Raw genomic sequence first — 25014 nt, forward strand, 5'->3', positions numbered from 1 at the left:
AAATTGCTTGTCAAGATGAGGAGCTAGGTACTCCGGCTTCCTCCCACAGTCAAAAACATGCTGATGTTAACTGGTGATTCTAAATTGTACATGGGTGTGAATGTGAGTGTGATTGTTTGTCTCTATATGTAGCCCTGGTGACCTGTCCAGTGTGTCCCCTGCCTTCACCTTAAGTCAGCTGGGATAGACTCCAGCCCCCCCGTGACCCTAATGATTATTAAGTGGTGTATAGATAGTGGATGGATAGATGGACAGATCGCATTTTTTAAATGTATGCATCTTTTATGTTTATACAACATCACAGCAGCAAAGTGACAGAAAAAACTAAGACAAAACACAAGAAAAGCACTCAGAGAGCGCAGTACTCCACCAAGGATGTTTATTCCCCCATTTGACATTGTCAGAAATGCAGCATATTTTGGTAGAAATACAGCATTTGTTTATTAGTTATTGACATAGAATGTGGCCATTTAATATAGATGTACCCACAGACAAAATGACCTTGCACTAAGCACAAGTGTGTATAATGCAGGTGTACGTTATGTATGGATACTGAATCGCATGACCAAATTATGTAGTGGGAACTGATGGGACTCGGAAACACCTCCACTGTTTAATCAACTGTTCCTTGTATGATTTCCGGCAGATAAGTCCTGATAAGTCCACAGTGGTCGATTTGTAGAAGAATCACAATTATGTGATCTTCAGTAGGCAAATGACGTCATGTTCACTTGTTGTCATAGTTACAGTGATGCCGTGCTGCTATCTCACAGTGATACAGAAATCTTTAACAAATCCATGGATCCAGACTATAAGCTGCATCACTGCTATAATCTAATCAGGTGGTCCTTGTGTCATTTCTGACCTTCCCTGACAATTTCATCCAAATCTGTTATTCCCTTTTTGAGTAATGTTGCTAACAGACAGACAGACAGACAGACAGACAGATGACGATCGTCGCATAACTCCGTATAAATACCGTCAACTGTGAATACACAAACATTTCTTAGACTTACTGCTTCCGCTCAGTGACAACGTCAGAAAACTTGCACAAAATCTGTGGAACTTTTTCCGCGTATTACTAAACACCAGCTGAGAACTCCACTGCACTGCCCACCTGCAACACTCCAGTTACAGAAACTCAACTCAACATTGTTGGGCTCCTGGTTTATTCAGGGCCTGTGAGATCTGTTAAGTAAGCATTAAAGTCAAATGCATTGAGCAACACGTCCAACGGCTCGGCCTCCTCCCTGCCGGAGTTCAGCCGCTGTGTTGAAACGTTATTTCTCTGTGTGAGCACGTCTGACTCAATCTCAGTTTCCTATACACACACACACTTGCAAGTTCCCTACTGCGTGTGTGTGTGTGTGTGTGTGTGTGTGTGCGTGTGTACGCTTTATCTGAATGTATGCATGTGTGTTAGCGTGTGTGTGTGTGTGTGTGTGTGTGTGTGTGTGTGTTGTTACTCTAAACAGAAATCCAGCTTCCTCACTTCTCTGTTCTGTCCACAGTTGGCTGACCGCGGCTGTTGCTGTTCACTTCAGCGCAGTCTCTCTCTCTCTCTTTCCCTCTTTGTTTCTTTCTCTTTGTCTCCATGACAACTGTCTGTCACAAAGACGTCGCGCTCACCTGAGATCAGGAAGAAGGAAGTGCTCGGCCCTGCCCACGCTGAACTCTCTAAGGAATTCAGGTAAGCAAATACACAAGGCAGACACACACTTTACACAATGTTGAATTAGGGGTGAACGCTGGAGGTCCGGACTGAGGAGCTGCGTGATGAAACAAGCAGGATGTTTGTCAGAAAAGGAAAGAGAATAAAGGAGCGTGTGGGGAAAGAGGTGCTGCGTGGAGAAGGAGAGTGAGGATAGGTTGACAGTTTTACTTTCAGTTCATCTCTAGCAGAAGAGGGGAAACTGTTATCATTAAAGCTGTCGGTCCACGTCTGTGTCATCCTCACGCTGACAGTGAAACACAAGAACTCTGAGAGCGACTGGGCGAGTTGTTATTACTGAGGGGTGTCATTACAGAGGGATCTGCAGCACCTACGTCAAAAGGGGTGAACGCCGGTGCATAAAGACAGCGTGTCATCATGACCTCAGGGGCGCGTGTATTTGTGAATGAGTAAAAGGTTTTGCGATCATCGGTAATAAGCAAGCGGTGGATGATCACGTGGAGGGGGGTGAGGTTTTTTGGACTAGGTGTGCAGGAAACTCCTTTAGAGGAATGCTGCTCCGGCTGCTATGATTCAAGTTGGGCTGTTTGGGTCTTTTTTGTTGTTTTTTTTTGCATACACACACGTACACAGATTGAACAGGGCCACGAGAGGATAGCATTTCCCATCCGGAATGATAGGAAGGAGGAGGGAGGAGGTGTGTTGGGGGTTTGGGCAGTCAGATTCTGGTTTGGTGAGTTTTAGGAGCAGGCAGTTTGTGTGTACACCATATACAGAACTAGACAGAGACAGACGGAGGTTTTTTTTCTGAAATGAAAAGAGACGGAAGAGGAGAGTTTGGAGCAGCAGAAGCACCTTAACATCATGCTGCCTTGACTCAACTGCCGCTATGGGGTGCTGTAAGGAAGACAGGGTTTTTTTTGTCTCTGTTGGGGTGTTCTCTGATGTGTTTCCTGGGATGATTAGGGTGTTACAAGTTTTTTCTTTTTCTTTCCACCTTCTCCTCCGTCTCTCTCCCCCCTTCTCGGTTCTGAGGAATGTGGGGCTTATGTCAGTGAGAGTCAGGTACAGACTCACTAATTACCACTACCCTCCCTCCCTCCCTCCCTCCCTCCATCCCTCCCTCCCTCTCTCTCTCCACCTCCCTCCCTCTTTCTCTCCGGCTCTTTCCTTAACTCCGTCACCTCCTGCTCTCTCCTCCACTTCGAGACCTTGTGCGCTCCCTCCCCTCTCCTCCTGTCTCCTGCTGTTACGTCTACAAGTGCTGTCGTGACTGAGAGCAGAGGAGAGGACAAAACAGAGAGGATCTGAGTCAGAATTTAAAAAAAAAAAAAAACATCAGAAGGAGAAGAGAAACTCTGACTTGTCCTCTCCCAGTGTGTGTGTGTGTGTTGGTGTTACAAGAGTCTGAGATCTCTTCTCTTTGTGCTTTGGTTGCTTTTGGGGGGGGGAACCTGTCACTGAAGACAGGAGGCGCCTTGACAGCGAACAAGTGGCCGGAGAGAACCTGACAGACAAGCGAGAAGGAGGAGAGGACCAGGAAGGGAAGATGAGAAAGTGACGAGCTGGATCTTTGCTTTTGAATGGTGGCAGAAGAACCGACAGCAGCGACACGGTGACTCCACGTCTCATCGTCCCACAGGTTTGCTTTGGGAACTCATCGTTTGTCTTCTTTCTCTTCCTATTCTGCCTCCTGTCTCTCATTTCAGTCTCAACATTTAACAGTTATTGCTGTAAGGGTAGTTGAGGGACGTGGTGTGTTTTCTCACCTGGAGGTTTGAGGGCGCGTGCACACACACACACACACACACACACACACACACACACACACACACACACACACACACACACACACGCACACACACACACACACACACACACACACAGAGTCGCACACAGTGGGTATCTGGAAGGACATTTCTTCAGCTGGTCCAGTGTTCAGACTGACCCAGCTGACAGCTCTAACCTTCACTGCAAGGTTATGGGATGAGAGCTGGATGTTTATTTGTGTGTGTGTGTCTGTGTGTGTGTGTTTGTGGGGGGTGTCTTGTCTCGTCATCTTGTGTGTGTGTGTGTGTGTGTGTGTGTGTGTGTGTGTGTGTGTGTGTATCTGTGTGTGTGTGTGTTTCAGAAACTGGTCGAGCAGGGCGCCAGTTAGCCTTGAGTGTCCTGTTGTTGTACAAACGAGATTTAGTTGTGCGAGTGGATACGTGTGACAGCAGTGTGTGTGTGTGTGTGTGTGTGTGTGTGTGTGTGTGTGTGTGTGTGTGTGTGTGTGTGTGTGTGTTGACTTTAAGATGAATGATTCAAGAACAGATGATTTGCTGATTTGTAATTATTACGTCAAATTCACAAAAATCTCACTTCTCCAGCTGCATGTTGTGGATTTTGCGTGTTTTGAAAATGTTTGTGTGTTTTTTATGTGATGAAATACATCAAGGGTTACATTACATCTTTAATTTCTAGTTGAAGCTTTAAAAAAAAAATGTTATTTATAATAAAAAGTTGCTTTAAACATGGTTTTTCCCACAAAGCAAAAATTTAGAAGCAGTATTTTCCAGTCTTACACAATTTACAAAATTAGTAAAATACAAAATAAGATGCAAGTTTAAAAACAGAGTGGAATCAGAATATATAACTTCACGAAGTGACTGCATATGAAATAAGCTGCAGAGACGTTAGTTCGAGTAGATATTGCTTTGATAGGCTGGTTGTGCTGGAATTGGAGAGAAACATAACTGGAACCATAACTTTCGGTTTCCTGATGATCACATGAGAATATCAAAGACTGCAAAACATTCCTCAGTGAAGGTGCTTATAATGCTCATGTTTAATGCATACACCTGTTCACACAGTCACAACCTTACTTCACTGAATCATTACATGTTAAGGTGAAGGCTTGGCTTGAGGTTAGGTTTGGTTTATGGTTAGTCAAGTAGTGGTTATGGTCAGAGTGAGGGTAAGACTCCAGGAGATGAATGTAAGTGACGTTAAAGTCTTCTGAAGTGATGAAAACAAGACTATGTGGCTGCGACTGTCCTCCATCTCAGTAGACGACTGATTTCTTTGCTAAGAAGCTCTCAGCTCAGTCTCACACCAAAATGTGGGGAAAATCTATTATTTTCACAAAAAATGCCTGTAATATATGAGATGCCAACATTTTTTCAGCCTATAAAATAACAGCAGCTTTGGTGTTAATAGTTGTTCAGGTGTATTTTAACTCAAACCCTGACTTTTCCCTGAACTTAAGCAAGTTGTTTTGTGGTGTAAATCCAAGCAAACTGTGCCGTAAAATGACCAAAAACAGCAAGTGAAAGGGCAGCACAGTGTAGAAGCAACACAAAAACACAGCAGTCCCGGTAAGAGTCCAGTGGCTGATTCCACCAGGACTCCTCCAACCGCTTTCAGTCTTTGTTGCTCAATTTATGTGCAAAACGAAAGTCATTTGTGAGTCATGTGGCACGAACGCAGGCCTATCCAAAAGAGTATGGCACAAAAAATGAAACCATTTCGCAATTTTAATTATAATTGTGAAACTAATATGCTCTGTGCTGTGGACCAACATCGCTATTACATGTTTTTGAGAGAAACTGCACTGAAATATACTTTTATGTACCATAAAGAGAATAGTTTTCACAAGTCTGTTCACACTAAACATAAACGGAACCATGACGCAGCAGTAATTCTACCAAATTTGTGTCCAGAAATACAAATGATCAGAGCTAAAGAGCTTTATTGTCCTTAAAGTTAATTAATGGTCCAAGGCTGAAAATGAGGAGGATGTGCATCTAATCTTTGTGAGTCTGCTTTTGTTGGAGATAATAGACATAATCCAACAGAACGGGTTGAATTGTGCATTTATAAAGACACAGAAGATGCACAGAAGAAGGTCTGGAGCAACAGACAGAGAGGTGTCTTTGCTGTGAATGTTTCTGGACGATGGCGATGTGTTCATTGAAACTTAGTTTACTGTCTATGATGAGTCCAGGATATTTGAAACTGTTGACCTGCTCGACTGGTTGTCCATGGATGGAGGTGTGGTTCAGTCCAACATGAGACGTGCTCTTTTGTTTCATCCACATTCAGTTGGAATTAGATGCCGGAGCGCTAGTGTGTGAAGTGAAAAAGTGTTGATACAGAGTTAACGTCGCTGACAGAATAAATACTCTGACAGCTAAGGTGTGTGAAAGGGGTGTGTGTGCTGATGTGCTGGTCGGACCTGATGAAGCGATGACACATGAATTCTTTATACTACCTCATGCAAAACTAAAAATAGATACCAGTTACATAGTGAGTTATTATTCAAATGGGCCTTCATGTCATTCTCTCTGTCAGACAGTAGCTGTGGCTCCATTACTGGTTATGAAAGTACATTCAAGAGGTGAAGTATTTTTCAAAAATGATACTTATCTCTTAACTCACTGTATCACATTCCACAGTTGCAAAAGGGACAGACAGTCATCTAAGACATGAATTTACACTTAGACTTTGCTTTTCCCAGTGTGGCCTTACTGGTATCATGTTTGAGACGTCTCCAGTTTCAGAAAAACAGGAAAGAATCTTGAAAGAAAATGCAACAAGCGGTAAAAATAAAATACCTCCTTTGTATTGTAAAAGAAGAAGGTTGATGGGAAGCTATTATTCAGCAAACCTCAAGTGTAAGGAAGAGAAACAGCTTGAACTGCATGAATTCTGCACACACAAACACACACTATATGGTCATGTCACATGATTGTCACATGATCACCTCATGCTCATGATGGGGAAGCACAGATTCAGTCTAGTGTGTATGTGACAAAGCCGTAAGCCTAATCCACCAACGGTGAAGCAGAAATGTAAAGTTGCAGACTAATGCAGCAGAGAGAGAGAGAGAGAGAGAGAGAGAGAGAGAGAGAGAGAGAGAGCGGAGAGGGGAACCTGTTAGCACTATTGTGTTGTTTATGAAACACCTGTAACAAGATCTGATCAGCCTCGCTCTCCTCTCTCTCCCTTTTCTTTCTGTTTGTCACAAACACACACATACCTGGAGAGCACAATGGCCACATTCTTCCCCTCCATCCAGCCCCCGCCTCCCTCTGTAGCTCCCCTCTGACCGGACCGAACACTGAGCAGCAGCGAGGCGAAGGGAAGTTGAAACAGGTAAAGAATAGAGTAGTGGAAACAAGGTGGGGAATAGGTGAAACTAATGTTAATGCGCGTATTTGCACAGTAAGACAACAAAGATAAAAAATACGGCTTGAGAACAGGCAGAAAGATGGAATATAATGGAAGAGAAAAGAAATTCAGAAATACGCTCCTGTCCAAAAGTTTAGGGTCACTTAAAAATGTCCTTATTTTTGAAAAAAAGCATTTTTTTTTAATGAAGATAGCATTAAATTAATCAGAAATCCAGTCTACACATTGTTAATGTGGTAAATGACTATTCTAGCTGGAAACAGCTGATTTTTAATGGAATATCTCCATAGAGGTACAGAGGAACATTTCCAGCAACCATCACTCCTGTGTTCTAATGCTACATTGTGTTAGCTAATGGTGTTGAAAGGCTCATTGATGATTAGAAAACCCTTGTTGCAATTAAGTTAGCACATGAATAAAAGTGTGAGTTTTCATGGAAAACATGAAATTGCCTGAGTGAGACCAAACTTTTACCGGTAGCGTATGTTCTAGGGAATAATATAACAAGAACCGGTGTGTTTCATTTTTCTCCTCAAGTTAAAGGGTCAGTTCTCCTCATTACAAAAACTCTGCATTTATCAAAAAGTCCTTCAAACTGAAAGACGGACATGTTTGTGATTGCCCACCAGAAAAAAACATACAAAGCAGGTTTCAACATGGCACCACTTTTTACATGTTGTCTTCTGAAACCATTACTGTTGAACTCTAAACACTGTGATCATGGTTTGCTTCAGTTTAGGTGCAGCAAGCAGCTTGCTTAAGGTAATTAAAAGATCACAGTTGGAGTCTGAATAAAAATCACTTTTTTGTTAAAATTAGGCAGCCTTCATTGTTATGGGTACACACAGCAGCAGGAAACAAACAGCTGTCTCCAATGTTAAAATCTGGTGCTCTGTTGACCAATCCATCCACCCCACCTCCTCTGTCTGTGGATTTTGTAGCACTAATGGCATTTTACTATGTCTTCCTTTGCTTCTAACCAAAAAGAGTTGTTTCCTACAACCAGAACAAAATAAATACATGGTAATTTTTAGAAACTGAAAATAACTTGCTCCTTTTGGAGGACATTCTCATGCCTGTGGGTATGTTTTGAGCTGTCTATGCATTTAATCAGATAGCTTAAGTATTCATATTGCAATTGTCTGACCTCCTTTGGCTAAGTTTAGGAAAAAAACATCTTGGGAATAAAGGTTTAAAAGATAAAACACTGACCACGGCCTCCTCTCTTTGAGATTTTGCTTCTGTATAAAGGTTTATTCCCACCGCTCACATCATTCGTCACGTGTCATTTTGACATCCTTTTAAAATATTGGTCTAAGTACTTTTTTCAGGTTTTTCAGAAAACACAAAAAACTGAACCACACCACACTGAACCTTGACCTAGGCCATTTTACTACAGGGATAGAATCTGTTCAACTGAGGATGTAGGCGATTTAACCAGAGGTGGCCAGCATCATGAGGAGATGATTTAGGCAAAACAATAACTTTTGTTGAAAAATGGCCTAACCCATTATTTTAGGAAGGTGATGATTTGGGGACAAATCTACTGATCTAAAAAATACTGCAGCAAATGTGACCGTTCCATTCGATACAACTTGTAACTTCAGAACATCTGGGATTCATCCTTCTTGAATGCGAGTTTAAACGGCCGACGAGGGTGAAAAAACAGTCAAACTCGGCAATTTGTGCAACGAGTGGTGTGATGTCTGTGACTGCACTGAACCTAAATACACAATACAGCTAATGGCTGATAGATCCTGCTACATATTTGAGGTTTGTACTTGACTGCTGGTCTTCAGTGCCAGATGTGCTCGTAGCTGAACTCTTCATTTTGATCTGTGACGTAACCAGAGTGAGTTTCCAGTGACGCCTTTATTGTAAACAGCTGCAGCTCATCAAAATGAGAGAGGAAACATTATTTGTTTCGTTCTTCTTGACGTTTGCATTAACAACAAACCATTACAGTGTCACACTTCTGCTTTTAACCAACCACAAGAGGTCCTCACTGGGCGAACACAAGCAGGTTGATTGACTGATTGTCTTGGTCAGTTTTCTGGTGGAAACTGTTTAGAATTTGTCAGAGTTTTAGAACACAGAAGAGGATTTACAGAACTGAAAATTTTGAACTTTCAGCAGAAACATCTGTCCAGAATCTTATGGAACTCATGCTTAAATACCTCAAACATGAATACACTTTGCGGGAAAAGTCGTCAGAGTGTTTTCCAGAATAATTAGAAAAGCTGATGGATCTCATACATAAATGTTCACTGACAACATATTTAGTTTGTTTTCAGAATAATAACCAGACAGTCATAGCTTTCAACAGCCAAAACATTATTATGAGTCTGCAGTGATTTGAAGCACAAGTGATGGCATGTTCATTTTATTAACATTTAACAGAAACTATGAACTTGCCACAAAGTGCACATAAATACGTCTCCGATCATAACACAATTATTAAAATGATTAGCGATGATTTATAGGAGACAGGACAGACTTCTCTCTAAGCTGTTCCCTTCAATAAACAGTAGATCCTATGAAAACCAGAGGCAATTATCTGGAGTAGCAGGGAGAGTATTTACATGTCACCCTTTGATGCTTTGACCACACAAACACCGCGATTTATCCAGGGGTGGAGGCGGCAAACATCTGGATTAATTAAACCCCAACTGTCTGCGTCGATTGATTTCACAACCTAAGTGGGAAAAAGTGCTCCGTTGAGACGAGGCGTTGTGCAACCGTCTTCCTTCTGAGAACGTGGCGGGACTGTTGAGTGTGTAAACAGGTGACATCCACTGGATCAACACTCCTCCTCCTCTGTTTTCCTCAGTCCCCGGCCTTCCGCTGTTCAACCTCTGACCCCTTCGTTACCCCTCCACCCCCCAGAGAGGCGACACCGCTGAACCCTCCATCCTCTGCTCCTATCCTGCTCGCCTCCCTCCTCTTTGGAGTCCCACAACTCGCTCTAATGCCGTTATTATGCTTCATTTCACTGCGAGTTGCTTAATCCACCTCTTGCATCCTTTCAGGTTAAACGACTGGGTACAGAGGGGTAGTAAAGGACAGATTCACGTGAGGCAACACTCGTATATTGGCAATGAAGTAATGCCCTCCTAATGTGAAATCCACAATTCATACTTTTTTTTTGCATGAACACTTTATCTGTAAATGCTGTAGAATAGAATCAACATTTTTTTATCGTCATTGCACGGTGTACAGCGACAATAAGCAACAATCAGCACATTCACAGTCAAACAACAGGTTTTCTTTGAAGTACAGTCGTCCCTCGCCAGATTGCGCTTCACTTTTTTCACGGTCTCATTGCAGATTTTTAAATTGTATATATCTAATTTTGCATGTAATTTTTTGTTTGGATTTTTTGCTATATTGTGGGATTTTGCAGTATATAGGTATTTTGAAATATTTATTACCTTAATTTAAAAGAGAAATGCCTTGAATTCAAAGTGCTTCTCATCATGGACAATGCTGGAAGCCACGCTGTCTATCAGTAGTATGATGACAGAGTTCTTGTCGCCAAATAACACATTGCTGATGCAGCCCATGGATCAATTATTTGCACTTTTAAGGCTCTGTACACGCAAAACGCCCTGCTAAACCTCGTTTAAGCTATGGACTCAGACAAAGAATTCTTGTTAAAGGCGCACTGACGTGACTACACCATTTTATCGTGTCTCCTAAATATTCAGAAGGGTTTATAAAGCCTTAAAATATATATAAATAATAAAATAAATATAAGGTTGCTGCTTTGCGGATTTTTGTCTATTGCGGGGGATTCTGGAACGTAACCCCAGCGACAGACGAGGGACCACTGAATAGTAAGAAGGTGCAAATATAAAATGTAAAAATATCTTTAAAAATAGAATGTACAGGTGTATTGTTGTAAGGATAATTTATTGCATGGAAAAAGAAATAGTGTAACCGATGTTGCACGTGATAACGTTGCGCATTGCTAAACATTTCTGAAAATGTAATGGCCTAAAGTAGTGCAAAAAAGTGCACTAAAGGTGCAAGTGTATGTATATACATAAAACAAGAAGGTGCAAAAATGTTGGTATTTCCACATTTTGCAAATGTAAAAGTAAGGTCCAGTCAGTTAGCGTAAGAAAGGATCTCTAACAATTCCAGCTATATTATATTAAAATAAACCTGAAAAAAAGCGACTAAATGCTCTAACTTGTTTGCACACACACACACACACACACACACACACACACACACAACGAGCATCCTGTTGCCTGTTCTCAAACAGACTCTTCTCTGCATACCTGTTGCTACACACAATGGGCCAGTTGTCTGGACAGCAGGCCGAGAGGCAAGGTGTGTGTGTGTGTGTGCGTGTGTGTGTGTGTGTGTGTGTGTGTGTGTGTGTGTGTGTGTGTGTATGCGCAGTGGGTGATTTGATTCTGGCAGGGAAGGCAAGCCAATGTGGATGGTGTTGAGGGGTGGGTGTGTGGAAGTGAGCAGGTCTGGGGGGACAGAAACTACACACTGCACCACATTGCATCTCATGATAAGGCACACACACACACACACACACACGCACACACACCCACACACACATGCATGCATGCAGACTCGTGTTTCCATCACTTCACAGGACATTGCACTGACTTACATTCATTTCCTGCAGACTTAACCACACTTGCCTAACCATAGCCCGAACATCAGCCTAAATCTATCCTTATTCTAACCTTTAACCACGTCTTCGTATGAAAATGAATTGATTAATGTTCTAGGGACTTCTAGGGATCCTGACAATGACACCGTAAACCACAACATGAGTAGCATGAGCACACACACACACACACACACACACACACACACACACTGCCCCCCCACGCTGTGCCAGAATGGAATGTTCCATGGGTTGAGTCTGACTGTGAACTCATTCACAAAACTTACACAAAGTGGCCACACTGAGGCTACACACACATTTTAACATACATAGACAATCATCACCCTCCTGTCTGTCGTTTAAACGTCTTCCCTCTCTCTCATGCTCTCACACTCTCATTGTTTTAAGAGTGGTTTCAGCACAACAGCAGGTGAACAGGTGGATTACGCACTGTTTTAGATGATCTCTTTTCTACCTGCCATTAGGTCCCTATTTCGGTGTGTTGCGTGACACTGTTTAGCTATTGTGTGTTTAGGGATCTGTATTTAGGGGCGTTAACTGGAATTCACCAGCACTAAATTCTGTCAGCTTTTCATTCAGCTCTTATCTGCCTGTTTTACCTTCCCTTCTCACTTTACTGATTGTGTGTGTGTGTGTGTGTGTGTGTGTGTGTGTGTGTGTGTGTGTGTAGGTGTGTTACAGAACACTTTGTCTTTCCAGGAAATGAGGCACGGTTAAAAAAAAAAAAAAAAATTGCAGGTTTACGATGGCTGAAAGATAAAATGTCTCAGTGTATCAGTGCAGATCCAGTTACAATAGCTAATCAATTTAAAATATGCACACATATGATTGCAAATACTACACCCTGAGTGATCATTCTGCCACTTTACCTTGAATTCTAGGCACTTTTTGCGTGTTTTTTTTGCTTGCATCACGTCTTTAATCACTCTAGGCTCATTTTAACTACAGTATAAAGTCCCACATCTCTATGGAAACTGCGCAACCATGGATAGAAAATAATTTTTTAACGTATCAATTTCACAAAAATTGAAAACAATAAAAATCCATATGTAAAACATTGTTCTCAGGTGACCCAGGTGTTATCAGTACTGGGAAAAAATGTGCCTCTACATACCATAGATATTTTACTACTTCCTTCTTATTATTTTGAAATTTGTTTCTATACTTCCCTCCTGTTTGCTCTGTGTAAGCACTGCCTGCAGTTCAACCCAGTTCAGCTGTAAAGTTCCTGAACTTTTGTCATGTGACTGTTGGTCACAGCAGTCATGTTTGGTTGTGTCAAGTGCAGATTTTTTAGATAGATTTGTTTACTTCTCCAAACTGAACCGTTGGTCAGACGTAACACATTTATCCACCACTGGGAAGTTTGAAATCCGACGTTTTTTTTGTTGTTGTTGTTTTTGTTTTCACAGTTTCTGGCTCCGATAAACTGTATTATTTTGGCAATGTTGTTGAACTTTCAAACTTGCCAGCAGGTTTTGGAGTTCAAGGGGTTAATTTAAGAGGCGAACAGCAGAGACAGGATCAGTCACTGGCTGTTCATGCATACACCTACAAATGCAGCACATTTACTGGAAATGTTATGAACATTTGGACTTCCTGTAAGTTGTTGCACAATTAGTTATGGGTCGCCTAAAGCAGAGGAGAATTGTGTTTTGAACAACCACACTCAAAGAAGAAGTGAAAAGAGACCATCATTGTGTTACATTTGGTCCATTTGTGTAAATAAAACACTTTGTGATAGAAGCTCATATACTGTCTGTGGCTTCACCTGAAAACACCTGTAATACTTAGTATGTAGTGCATTAGATAGATAGATAGATAGATAGATAGATAGATAGATAGATAGATAGATAGATAGATAGATAGATAGATAGATAGATAGATAGATAGATAGATAGATAGATAGATAGATAGATAGATAGATACTTTATTAATCCCAAGGGAAATTCATACACTACCATTCAAAACTTTGGGATCACCCAGACAATTTCATATTTTCCATAAAAATTCACACTTTTATTCATGTGCTAACATAGTTGCACAAGGGTTTTCTAATCATCAATCAGCCTTTCAACACCATTAGCTAACACAATGTAGCATTAGAACACAGGAGTGATGGTTGCTGGAAATGTTCCTCTGTACCTCTATGTAGATATTCCATTAAAAATCAGTTGTTTCCAGCTAGAACAGTCATTTACCACTTTAGCAATGTCTAGACTGTATTTCTGATTCATTTAATGTTATTTTCACTGGAAAAAAATGCTTTTCTTTCCAAAATAAGGACATTTCTAAGTGACCCCAAACTTTTGAATGGTAGTGTATACTGTCACTTCATGGTGAAGGTGAGGATGAAGGTGATTTTTATGAGCTATTCAGCCTTAGTTTTTTGTTTATGGCCAGTAAAAATACATTATCAACTGGTAATAAGTCATAGTTTATAAGAAAAAAATCAATGCAGTGTTGGCTGTACATGCATCTCTGATGGTGCAACAATCATGATTAATAAGTATCTAAAATCTATACTGGTTAGTACAAAAGTTGCCAGTATGTGTAACAAATCCAACATTCAGGCACATTATAAAGACAAATTTGAGGCTAAAACACACCTAAATTATCCAATACAATCATCCATTGGTTGACAAAACTATGTGATCTGTATGTCTGCAGTAAGTACAGAAGGTGAAACATGCTGTTGTAAAATTTCAGTGGACATAATAACATCAGTGTTGACTTTCAATTGATTTGCATAGCTGAGTTTATTTACAACCTGTCAGCCTGTCTGGCCTTTTGGTTTGCTCTGCTGAATACCTATTAACTGCCATGTTAGATATTACAATAATGTAACAATACAAAGCAAAAAAAAAAACATAAAAACAACAACATGAAAACAACTTTAACTGTAAAGGTTTTCCTGCACAACCGTCCCATCAGATCTACTCAGATTTTGGCAGGATCTCGTCTATTCTGTTCTCGCATTTCGTCCACGCGCTGCTTCCTCTCTATCACATGATGGTTAGTGTTGTTTCCCAGTGTTGGGAAGAGGGGACAGTCATCCACGTTGACGTTACAGTGGCCACTGGCCAGATAATAAGGCGCTGCGGTGTGGTTAACAGTCATAAGAATGACTCCTTCTCTGTTTCTGTGGTGTCGTAAAGTTTTTGAGCTCCTTCAAATCTTTCCCTCACATCTCTCCTCCCTCCCTCTGTCTCTCCTTCCTCGTCTCCTTGACCTTGGCGGTGATTGTAGCACCTAAACACACAATGCTGCTGCTCTGCCACTGGTTAGCGACAAGCCACATGACTGGAGCGTCATCTGACCAAATTCTAGGCAAAAGGGGAAACTTCTTTCATCAGCATGGAAGGAAAAAAAATGTAGGGCTTTAATGTCAGATCCTGTGTGTGTGTGTGTGCGTGTGTGTGTCAGGAGGACAGAAAGGCTCTCGTTTTGTGCTGAGTCATTTTGTTAATCATAAGTGGGACGCTGGGATTGGTTGACAATAGTTGCAGAATGTGAGGTGAGGTGAACCTTTGAATGAGGAAGTGTTACAAGAGCCAGGACATTTCCCTGTTGGCCCAGGTCTTACCGACTGAGAGTTTTTAAGCAGGGCGGCATTTTTTTCGCTTTGAATTGGACAAGTTTAATCCTGCTGTCTCTATACACACACACACATATCTGCATGTGTATGAACAAGCATACAAGTGTGTGACACCTTGTGGTGGGAAGCCAATGAGAGGCCAGAAGAGGTTGAATGTTGACATCAGACTGTCCTGATTTATTTTTTTAGCCTTGCTTTTCGTAGAACTTGTGCGGTACGCATGAAATGAAATGAAATCAAGTCAAATACATTTAAGTGCGGTACGTGTTATCAGACGGGCATCAACAAAGGTCTGTGCAACACATCAAAAAAGATATTCAAGCTGTACAACAAAATAAAGCAATAAAATACTAGAACAGGATAGCAACTTTTAAGATCAATTTCTAAAAAATAAATCTAAAATAAATATTAATTTTAAGAGCAGCCATAAAACCATTGAAAGGATGCACGTCTTTTAAAAATAATTTCATTGAAAGAAGAAGCCTGTTTCAAAGTTTTGGGGCTGCTACTTTAAAGCCACCAGCCTCAATGAAATAATAACATTTGATACTAAATTATACACTAGAATAAAAAAATGTTGCATTTTTTTCAATAAAGCAACATGCTTTCATTTCTTATTTTAGCTTTGAGTAATAGATTTAAATCACAGCTTTATTTTCAAATCACATCAACGGGCTTAATTTCAGTTTTGGTTGTAGTTTTGGTTTTAGTATTGGTACTGTAATATGATCTCTGAGAGATAAGAGCTAAGATGTTTTTAACCTCTTTACCACATAAAGCAGTGCTGGATTACAAAATCTTGCATTTTCTCACATTAAAGTAATAACCTTTAAATCAGATTATTATTGCTTCTGCAATTTTATTCTGGTCTTGTGGATTTTTGTGACAGGAAAAGAAAAAGTGTTTTTATCCTGCATTTTTAAACGTGCAGAATAAGGAGCAAAAGAAAGAGACACGTGGTCACAACAAAACACCAGGATCTCTTAAAACACTTTCTTCAAGAGCCACTCAGACACACAGATGCTCATATTTGAAGTGCCAGCTGCCTGCTCCAAGTATTTTCAAGAGAAACAGGCCCTCCAGCTGTCTCACATGTCCTGCGAGCCTGACACACATGTCAGTAATATTTATGTTTCCATTAGTGGTAGTAAAGAGTCTGAAGTTTACATAAAATACATTACAATGCAATACAACATCCCCCCTACCTCACCTTTGACACTGTTTCATTCAGTGTTTCCTCTAACATCTATGTGGAACTTTGTTAACCAATCAATGATGTTATGTTTGACTTTACTCCTAAATCTGTCATATTGTTAAACGCAGTGCTGAAGTGGACTGTTTTCTAGAAGATGATTATAATTTTTGATGATACAGGACATGTTCATAGCGTGTAACAAGGGCAGCAGCTATTCTGAAACATCTATATATTGTCACAAAGAGTCTGTTGAACAAAAAACTTTATTTTAAAACTGGCATCACACACAGAATGAGATTAGTTATGAAGAATAAACATTAAAAAAGAAACTTTTTTCTAAGTAGCATTTTACAGACTGTGTTAACCATGAACTGAGAAAAATCAGATATCCATAAAACATGCTGCCTGTAAAACATTTATTTTGATAACTGACTGCTCTGCAATCTCTTTTTGAATATCTGCCAACATGCACAGCGACACGATGCATCTGCAGCTGATAGTGTCCTTCTAATGTATCAGTATATGTTAATGAGTGTTTTCAGTTTGACTGCAGACTTTGACGTCACCGTCACCGTCCATCACAGTGTCCGTTGTAAAGCTGTTTGTGTACAATTTCTTATGCTTGATCTCAGACCTGCAGGGCCAGTTCCTCCATGTCTCTCTCTTTGTGTCTAATTTAACACTGACCTGATTGCTATCTTCCCTGCTTTCTGCTGCGTTCAGTGCATGGCTTTGTGATTTTATGGCACTTTTATTGAATGTGCTCCATGGACTTTGTTTTGTAACTTTATCACAGAAGTTTTTTTTTTCAATTATTATTACTATAATCCCTTTTGTTGGGGTGTGCTTTTAAATTATACTAACTATGTATTGATTTTTGGCTTAGTAACAAAAAAAGCACTACCAAAAAGCACTTAAAAGTAGTGTATAGGCATAAATTAACTATAAAACACTATAAAGTAGAATCTACGCTGCCTGTCCTGTTGCCACCTGGACTGAACTAAACAAATAGGTAAGGGTTAGGGTTAGCTTCCACTGGATAATTACTGCAGTGATGAATATGTTTCAGCTGCAACAACTTATTTAATCCTAGCTGATGCAGTGAGGAGCTTCTCATTTCTTAAACAACCGTGTTGGAAGTCATATCCTGTGGTAATAGAAAGGATGTTAATCTGTCTCAGAAGGGTCCAATTACTGGGCTGCATCAAGCAAAGAAAACAACTAAGGAGATTTCTGAAACTACTAAAATCAGGTGAAGAACCGTCCAACGCATTATTAAGATCTGAAGGATAGTAGTGAACCATCATCTTCAAGGAGCAAATGTGGTCGGAACAAACTCTTAGATGATCGTAGGAAATCAACAGTAGAACTCACAGCTATGTTTAGTCAAAGTAAGAACATTTCCACACATGCAATGCGAAGGGAATTCAACGGATTCGGACTAAATAGCTGTGGAGCGCTAAGAAAACCACTGATCAGTGAGGTTAATCAGAAAAAAAAGGCTTCAATTTGCTAGGTAGCATAAAGACTGGACTCTGGAGAAATGAAAGAAGGTCATGTGGTCTGATGAGTCCAGATTTACCCTGTACCAGAGTGATGGGGCATCAGGGTAAGAAGAGAGGAGGATGAAGTGATGCACTCATCATGTCTAGTGTCTACAAGCCTGTGGGGGTTTAGGGTTATGATCTGGGGTTGGTCAGGTTCAGCAACGTTATGTTCCCAAAGAATGAGGTCAGCTGACTACCTGAATATACTGAATGACCAGGTCTTTCCATCAATGGAGTTTTTCTTCCCTGATGACATGGACATGTTCCAAGATGATGATGCCAGGATTCATGGAGCTCACATTGTGAATGAGTGGATCAGGGAGCATGAGACGTCATTTTCACACATGGATTGTCCTCCACAGAGTCCAGACCTCAGTCCCACTGAGAATCTTTGGGTTTTGCTGGAGAAGACTTTGCGCAGGGTCCGACTCTCCTCAGTATAAGATCTTGGTAGAAAATGAATGCAATTCTGGACAGAAATAAATGCTGTGACATTGCAGAAGCTTATCAAAATGATGCCATGGTGAAAGTTTGTCGTTCTCAGAGCTAAAGGCGGTCCAATGAAATATTAGAGTTTCCGGCTTTTCTGGGGCTGTACAGTATGTATAAAACCCAAAGCTAATTCAGACGATTTAAAATATAGAAAGAAAGCTAAAATTGCAGCTATCTTTTTCAATGTTAACACAGTAGTAACAGCTTGGGAGTGACGATGGGCAACATTATTTCATGCGTTATACCAAGTTCTAGAAATACTGGTGCTGTGAGAAAAATTTGTGTCCTTGTGTATGAGGGATGATGTGATCTGTTCTGTGCAGTAGATTAGTATAAATGCATCCCATCTGTATAACACACAACACCTGCCTAAGCCAATGTGCAAAGCTGGCAGGAGTGGTGGATTTCCAAGTTAGAAGAGTTCCTTAGTGACCGAGAAAATCTGCAAATCAAATGGAAGCGCAAAAGTCTCTGCAAAGCATTCGCACAAATCACGTTGTGGTTGGGCTCAGTGTCTCTGGGATAGGTTTTTAACATCCACTCAACGACTGCAGTCTAGAAGTTGCACAAAAACCCCAAAAGCCACCATTAAGCAGATCAGCCTGTCTCACACTGAGAGGACACTGATGTGGGTCACTTTTGTTTTTGAGTAATACAGTCTTACCTTGCACTGAATAGTCTGTGCTTATTAACAGAAGAGCAGTGAGTCAGAGACACTGATGATACCTCTCAGTGCTAATCTCTTGAAGCGACAGCAGCGGTAAAGCAATTCACATGTTTAGATTGGAATGTGGAACAAGTAATAGATGTTCATTAAAAGGATTTGTGGTCAGTGTGGATTCAAAATGGGAGAATCTGTCCTTAATGTAGTGTCAGATTTGAGGATAGTGAAAAAAATGTGCATTTGGAAACCTGAACTTGGCATGTGATTGAGCAAATGATGCAAGTTGGCCGTTAATGTTTCTCCAGATTGCAAACATGCTAATCAACAACTATGGGTTCTATTAACTGGAGGCTGTTAAAGAGATAATCAATGACAATATCATCATATAGAGAGGTAATAATGGAATTTAATTGGAGACATTAGAATTGCTGATTATACACTACAATGATACCCACTGTCCTTATAGCCTAACCCTAACCCTACTTGAAATTACAAAACAGTTGGCCCTAAATTGATACTTTCTCCTCACTTTTTTATTGCTTTTGTGCTTAAGTTTGACTTTTTAAAAATGATTTTCTTGTCTTGTTCTTGGTTTTCGATTTAGTCAGAAGCCACTGATGATGGAAACTTATGAAAGCTGTTCAGACATTGTACCTGATATTGGTCTGTGCAAATAAACCTGCCTTGCCTTGACTCTATGTGCGTGTGTGTGTGTGCGATACACTGCAAGTCATAAAGTCATCTTGGTGTTTGAATCACGCTCTGTGAAGCCTTTAAAATAAGTTTATGGCTCGGTATGGCCTTCACTCCAACCTTTTTACACCCTTCTGTAGGGAGAAGAGATTTCCTCACTTGTAAACTTTGAACTAGCTATCTACACACACAGTGTGCATGAGAGTATGATGCCAAAAAGGTGAGAATCAGTGATTGCACGTCCTTCATTAACAGAGTCATTGGTTAATGTGTCACTTGTACAATGGCAGTGGCACACACACACATACACACACCTACTGTAGACACACTTGTGTTGGAGTACAATGGCCCCCCATCTGATAGGAGAATGGGCCCTGTTCTTTTTCAGGGTTCTTTAAGGTTATGTACACTTCAACACATTGTGAGTGTGGCGTCCTTATTCTCTAAGATCCTCTTTGTGACTGGAATGTGACAGCTTCACCCTGGTTTACTTTATCTTTAATGTGTTTACCAGCATGTCGCCACCAAAGTGACTTTCAGTACACAGTAAACACAACGTGAAAAGACCAAGTCAGCTGAAACTGAATCACGATATTCGCTGGGGTGAAAATATCTATTTGCACACATTGTGGCAAAACCGGACATGTGTAGCAGACTTTTAGTCGTACAAGCTTGTGGAGGAAAACTGGATTAAACTTGAGATATAAATCTTTTTTTTATTTTGGAACCTTGCTGATAAAAGTCTGAAACCAGCTAAAAAATTCCTATGTGGTCACTGGAAAACCTGCCAGATTCAGCCGTCAGCAGCTTCATCCAAAAATGCCTGAGGCCTTAAAGTAGTCTCTTCTGATTTATAGTTACATTCACACTGTTCAACCTGTCAGCTCCTTCTTTCAAATACGCCTGAAGATATTAAAAATGAACATTCAGTTTGATGAAGCGAACTGGGTGTCTGGAAGAAAATGCTTTCAAGGAGCCAAATACTGACATCTAAAGCGTTTGTTGAAGTTTTTATGGTTTTATGTACTTTGGATTGATCTAGGATGGGGTGTTGCCACTTGTTTGTGCAGAAGAGATATTCTTATACGATAAACATGGCTGTAGGGCTCTACAGGTGTTCTTTGAACTTTCTCTTGGCTGTTGGCCCAAGCTAATATATTTCAACAACTATTTCTTTGGACTACCATGACTTTTTTGACAGTCAGGATTCCCTACTAGACTCTTCGATCCCCTGACTTTTTCTTCTAGTGTCACCAGAAGGTCCATGCTTATGGTTTTGATTCATCATGAGGTCAAAATTTTAAATTCTAGATGCCTGGGTAGCTCAACACATTGAGCTGGCGATCCATAAACAGGGGCTACAATCTCCGATGAAGGGGAGCCATGGGTTCGAGTCCGACCCACGACCATTTGCTCCATATCCTTCCCCGATTCTTCTCCCTACATTCACTGTCCTCTATAATAAAGGCACAAAAAATAACTTTAAAAAAATTAAAAATTGGAATTCTCCAACACTTAAGGTGGAAATGCTAACATGCTAATCTAAAAGGAAAAACATGGTAATCGCTAGCAAGTTAGCTGATTCTTGTTTCACTAAAGTGCGCTTTAAAAGCAATTCGTTGGGAGCATCTGATGGAAGGTTTATGGTTTTATGTCATTTTCTTGGACAGAAACAGAAGCATTTTGGAGTAATTCCTGAGAGGCAGCAAAAGATCTTTATTTTTCATATTTTTCAGGACTCTGATCGATGTTTTTTATTGTCATAATGAGAGGTTAACGCATGCCGACTTCAGCCGTGCTCACCCACTCCAACTCAAACTCATGACTTTCCCCTGATTGTTTTCAGTCATCTCCGTTCGTCACACCCTCTGCCCTTTTAATTCCTTCCCTTCCCTTTAGTCTGATTCCTTATCTGGTTGAGTGAGAGAGAGATTGGAGGAGGGAGAGGGAAAAAGGGTGGGGGGGTTACCTGTGCTGCGTGGCCCCACCTCTCTCTTCTGGCCATTGAGAACGAGTAAACACTAAACCACCTTTGCTTACCTTCGCACTCAAACACCCAGACAGGGGCGGGCAAGGAGACCGTCTCACTGCTGCAGCCTGTCAACACTAATGAATGGACAGAGAGGGAGAGTTTTAGACAAAGTGTGAATGAGCAAAGTGAGTCTCAAAAGCAAAATAGCGACTGCATCTCCACGGCCTGTTCATCGACACCTGCGCTCCTGAGTCTGGGATACAGGTAAAGTGCGAATGCTGTACCTCAAGTGTGTTTCTGCCTTTTTGAAGGGCTCTGTGCTAAAACCACAGCTCGTTTAGGACTATTTGGAAACCCGTCTTGCCGCTGGTTGATTAAATACTGACACTTAACAATTACTTGGACCTCTGACACAACTAAAAAGTACCGTTGTTTGATGTTAGTAAGCTCTGATGTAGTTTTGTCGCCTCTTCTCTCTTTTGTAATGTACTGGAGGAAATTCCCAATCCTGCTTTACCTGAACAAAGCTACAGTTTACCTGACTTGCCAGTTTCACCACATTATCAGAGCTACTGACTGGAAAAGACAACAATAGCACTCAAACCAATCTGTGATTGGAATGGAGATCAAGGTGTCTATACAATGAAACCAGAGGAACCAGTGGAGTGGCATGGCACTGTACGTGTGTGTGTGTGTGCGTGTGTGTGTGTGTGTGTGCGTGTGTGTGTGTGTGTGTGTGTGTGTGTGTGTGTGTGTGTGTGTGTGTAGGGTGGGGGATAAAAAATGCTTCAGTGACTACACAGAGAAGCTGGTATTATTACCTATACACTTCCGGGTTCTTCGTCATATAATGTGTGGACTTTTACCTTGCTTAGGTGAGCTGTTTGTTTTTGTGTGTGTGTGTGTGTGTGTGTGTGTGTGTGTGTGTGTGTGTGTGTGTGTGTGCGTGTGTGTGTGAGAGCCGATGCTTCATTCATTCATTTAAGTTACATTTAGTGCTAAAACTGCAATGACAAGTGACAACATTAGCAGTTTTTTATGATTCAGTTCACTTTTTTGGTGCTCACATGGAAGCAAAATGACTGCATTGACATAAAAGTTATTTCAGTTTCTGTCATCGTGCTATGGCCGGAGTCTGACTCACTTAACTGTGTTTGTCGACAGGGTGGGCCCGAGTGTGTATGAAGGTTAGCTCATTTGTAAGCCTGTGTGTTAAGTGTGAATGTGGAGGATGTTTAAAAAAAAAGCACAAAAAGAACCTTTTAAGCAAACATTTGGGTCTCTTATGGTTTGATGTGCCAAACATACCAAACCTTAGATCTTGATACCTAATGAGCTCATAGACACACACTCTTCAAGGAGGAATCCTGAAGCCTTTATCACGAGTGTGACACTGTCAACATCAGTAGTAATTGTTTGAAACAATGTCTGCCACGGCCTTGAGCAGGCTCGCTGATTAGTCTGAGGAATGTGTTTGTTGAAGGCAGCAAAGCCCCTTTCAGCTAAACGCTAAAGCTAAAGCAGCTCTTCTGATTAGTGATGACTATGGCTGTATGAGGGGGCATGTGTGGAACTGACCTTTCCATACTGCCACGCTTAGTAGTGAACTCAAAGCTCTTCTGTTTATGATTAGAATACGGTAAATGTCGCTGTGGGTGCTGCTGCTGTCATTTAATTCAGATTGGTTAAAATCTTTGCCACGTGGCCTCAGATCCTCGTGTTTGAGTCAGGTTGCAGTGTTCTGAGTGACAAATGTGAAGGTCCAGGCAGCGGCAGGGGGGCTCTCAGAGTAAATGAACTGGAATCATCCCTCTGAGGTGAAGTTAGTGTGTGCTAGAGGCGGTCACTTACGCACTCTGTCTGACCTGAAATTCTTCGGGCCAGTTTCACTTTGAAGGGCTTTCTAGTACTGAGGGAGGCCTGAACATTCGGTCCCCCTCCTCTCTCTTTCCTCTCTCACTCCTCTCCATCTGCTCTTTTACCTCCTCAGATCCCCACGCTCACTCTCTCCTCTTCTCTTTTCCTAATTTTCTCCCCCTCCTCTTCATGCTTCTCCTTCGCCATCCTCCCTCCCCTCTGCTCTTCTTTGAGCTTGGGTGAACCAGAGGAATGAGGGTGACAGGTACATGGATGGGAGGAAGAAAAAGGAAAAGAAAAGCGAAGAGAGAAGAAGGAGGCAATGGAGAATAGACACAGGGACAAAAATGAAGGATTTTGGAAAATGTGTTTCAGATTGTGACTTGATTCTCCTTCCTGCCTCGTCGTGTTGCAGTCAGCATGCTGACAGTTGAGCTACGTGAACCCTGACATGAGGACATCATGTGTCCTGAGAGTTCTCACTTCTCTTCTGCTTGTGGTTGTCTACTGGAGTTGGCTTTATTAATGTTGTATAGTGGAAGAGACAACCCAGTGTCACTAAATGTCTCCTTTGTGTGGTGGGATTGTAACCAGAATGCATTTTCCTGTTTGGCATTTTCAAGTCAAGCAGTTTGAGAAGCCAAAAAATACACGAGGAAGCTTTTTTGAAAAAAAATTTCCCTTTAGCAGTTTCTGCGCCTGACTGGGAGGAACTGCTTCCAGGAACACACAGTGTGGCCTGAACACTGTGGTGAACTCCTACAGGTCATATCGCACTGCAGAAATCAACAACAGCACTTCTGGTCTTGTGACACGCTACTCATTTACTTTTATGGATAATCAGTCATACTGTCTTTTCAGCCGAGATACTGATTACCAGCAGCGCTGCTTTATGGCTCCCTTTATTCCTGCTTATTCATTGTTTTGCCTATGAAGCAGATTCCAGTGTGTGTGTGTGTGTGTGTGTGTGTGTGTGTGTGTGTGTGTGTGTGTGTGTGTGTGTGTGTGAGAGCCTGGCCTTAATAAGGAGTCAGCTTATCACAGTTATCCACCATAGTCTAAGAAACACTATCTACTCACTCTGCTTGGTTACTTATGGTTCAGTTCTAAGTGACTGTGGTTGCACTGGTGCTGTGTTAAATATGAGAAGAGTCTTTTTTAAGATTTCTTTTTACTATTTTTAACCCATAGCATAGCACAACTTGTTTAAAATGGTTTAGAGAATTGGCAATAAATCCCACATAAAGTCCAAATCCAGGGATTCCTCTGTTGCTTTGACCTCCCAGAGCTATAAAAACACTTAAGAGAGCCACAGTGTTGCACAAATTGATATTAGCATAGTTTTGAATCAGTCTTTTTGAGCAACATTTACTAAAAACTACATTATGTAGGTGATTTAGGAGACAATATAGTCTTTTTCACAATCAACATGTGGAGTCATATTCAGATTTTGAAGATTTAGATGGGATTCAGTTGAGTGGCACAAACAGAC

At 41.1% G+C, this 25014-nt stretch overlaps 1 protein-coding gene across 9 annotated transcripts in view; it reads left to right on the forward strand.

Moving 5' to 3' along the window:
- Positions 1 to 1520: 1520 nt before the first annotated feature.
- rbm47 (RNA binding motif protein 47) overlaps positions 1521 to 25014 on the forward strand; it is a 38050-nt gene continuing 14556 nt past the window's right edge. For 2 of the 9 annotated variants that reach the window (XM_023265707.3, XM_023265711.3), the window contains exon 1: positions 2613 to 3314. The gene's annotated coding sequence lies outside the window, so the exon portion shown is untranslated. Of the gene's footprint in view, positions 1691 to 1759; positions 2572 to 2611; positions 3315 to 21731; positions 21930 to 25014 lie in introns of those variants that run through there. The other 7 variants (XM_023265708.3, XM_023265709.3, XM_023265703.3 and 4 more) reach the window with 6 other exon arrangements.

The sequence above is a fragment of the Amphiprion ocellaris genome, chromosome 4, assembly GCF_022539595.1.
Source record: "Amphiprion ocellaris isolate individual 3 ecotype Okinawa chromosome 4, ASM2253959v1, whole genome shotgun sequence".
In the NCBI taxonomy this organism is placed as follows: Eukaryota; Metazoa; Chordata; class Actinopteri; family Pomacentridae; genus Amphiprion; species Amphiprion ocellaris.